Source organism: Euleptes europaea, chromosome 3 (genome assembly GCF_029931775.1).
Source record: "Euleptes europaea isolate rEulEur1 chromosome 3, rEulEur1.hap1, whole genome shotgun sequence".
NCBI classification, from domain to species: Eukaryota; Metazoa; Chordata; class Lepidosauria; order Squamata; family Sphaerodactylidae; genus Euleptes; species Euleptes europaea.
In genome coordinates this window covers 64,160,934-64,163,419 of record NC_079314.1, presented here as the reverse complement: position 1 = coordinate 64,163,419, position 2,486 = coordinate 64,160,934, and the positions used below count along the sequence as shown (strand labels likewise).

General features: G+C 36.6%; 1 non-coding gene across 1 annotated transcript; it reads left to right on the top strand.

The window, feature by feature from the left end:
• Positions 1 to 336: 336 nt before the first annotated feature.
• LOC130475891 (U7 small nuclear RNA) lies at positions 337 to 392 on the top strand. The gene has a single exon (XR_008933262.1). It is a non-coding gene; the product is annotated as a U7 small nuclear RNA (small nuclear RNA).
• The last annotated feature ends 2,094 nt before the right edge of the window (positions 393 to 2,486 follow it).

Genomic DNA, 2,486 nt, shown 5'->3' with positions numbered 1-2,486 from the left:
TGTGTTTCTGTGTTCATCATGAAAATGTTCTGGTACATAGAAGACAGTGGGAGAACACTTAAGTCTACCAAGGATGGTTTTCTCCTTACCTGAGATTCAGCATTCTTCAACAAAAGAACTTAATAACAACCCCCCTACTCCAGAGCTGAATGTGGACTTGGGAGTTTTATCACACTGTAGGTGCTAGCTATCTTGCAAAACCTGTGACTCCTGAGCCTTTGCAGAACTAGTGATTGGCCTCTGTATTTCTCTTATTTAGATTAATATTTTGCATGATTGAAGTTTATGACTCCTCGGCTTTCCACCCAATGCAGGTGATAGCTTGGTTAGCATAGCTAGTGATTTATCTTTGAATTTGTCTTGTAGGGTTTCCAACCTCCAGGTAATCCCACAAAAAGATGTCTAAGCTGTAGAAGGCTTGGCAATTCAAAAAAATACAGCTATTACGGCTATCAGAAATCGAAAACACACACATATATATTACTCGTGAGTAAAATAGGGTGTTGACAATACGGGTTTTTTGTATCTTTTGTTACTCATGAGTAAAATGGGCTGTTGACTTACTACTTGTGAGTAAAATAGGGTGTTGACAATAAAGTTTTTTTGTATCTTATGTATTGTAGCAAAAACTTCTTTAATATCTATTGTATTTCAACATAAATAATAATTGCTGCTACATCAGTCAATTATATTATACACTCAACTTGTGTTTTTGAATTTTCATACACAATCTGTGTTTCTAACATACAATGGATTCAACAATAACAGTTCATATATGGTAGGTGGGACAGCTTTCTGGTAAGTAGCGCTGTTTCATAGTTTTCTTCAGCCACCCTTTGTGTCCACTTCCACTTTGTAGAACAGCAAAGTTGTAATTCAAGCTATTAACATGAAAATATATACATAAAATCATATATACAAAAATATCCAAATAAATTCTTTAAAACTCACAACACCTTATATAATACTTACAGTTATCAATTCTTATGATTTCTTATAGAAGAAAATTATTCTTAAAAATGCTTTTTTAGGATCATGCAGTAGTCTCTGACTAGCTTGTGAAGTCCCAATCTTTTGAATACAGAGGCTTCCTTGCTCATTAATATACCTATGGCACCTTTGACTTAAAGTAATCTTCTTAAAGTGACCCTCATAAAAAACCAGTGTAATCTCATGTTGCGTTTAGCCCATTGGGTTCCAGTAATCTAAGAAGGAAAATGAAGTGGGATTCTTGCTGAGCTAGTATCTTTTCTATGTTAGCTCTTTGATATCTGCGTGGCTTATATTACCAGAAGGCAAAGAAACGAAGATCCGTCTCTGCATGTTTAAATTTTTAAAAATGAGAAACAACGGGTGCTTCCATTACGTTGTTCCTTATGCGGGACAAATGTCGCCAATTCTTATCTTAAGTGGTCTGGTCGTCTGTCCAATGTAAAAAGGTTTACAAGGGCAGACTAGGACATAAATCACATTTAATGAGTTGCAATTAGTGAAGGTTTTGAGTTCAAAATTAAAACCTGTTTGTTCACAGGTGAAGTATTTTACAGAGAGTGCATATGCGCACATTGCGCATGCGCCGCAACGGTGATGTCCGATGACCCTAAATTAGAAACAGTTTGCAGGGAATCTGTGTGAACAAGTCGGTCTTTTAAAGAGACAGTACGTCTATATGCTAACAATGGAGGTTCAGCACAGCCAACAATGTCCTGCACTATATGCCAGTGTCCATTTATAATTTTTTAAATTTTTTTTCTGTAAAAGGAGTAAATTGTACAGAAGAAACCAATCTTGTACCTGAGTACCTGAGTCACATTTTTTTATGAATAAATCATTACGTGGTATGGCTGGGCAACCTCTGTTTAATAAAGTGGTGTATAAAGAGTCGGCAGTTTTCTCATAGTCCTCTTGTTTTGTGGAGTTTCTTTTCAGGCGTAAAAATTGCCCATAAGGTAAGTTGTTTTTAATATGTCCTGGATGGTGTGATTTATAGTGTAGCAAAGCTTTTCTATCTGTGGGCTTTCTATATGGCGAAACCCATATGTGTCCATCTTCTGCAAGGTGTATTTCTACATCTAAGTAAGGCAAGCCGGAGTTACTTATTTTGCCTTCAAATTTAATGTGTGGAAAAACAGCATTCAGTTCCCTGATAAGGGAGTTGTAATTTTCCAGGGAATTGACAGCATTTAACACATACACAAAATTGTTTTGGGTGGGGCAGTCTCTTTCTTCTTCCCTTACCAGAGGCCTGTAATTAGTTCCAGAGTATGCCCTGAACCTAATGGTCCTGTGCCATCCTGAAAGCCACATTTCTGCCCTCCATTGTAGTGAAAGCAGAACTCATCTATACATGTGACAATGGTAAACAGCTGTGAAGGAAAATAGACCCTTTTAGTAAAAGGCATGAGAACCATGGTCATTTGCACAAACTTCTATCCCAGCATGACAAGCTATACTTACCAAAAAATCTCTTCTTCATAATTAATGAT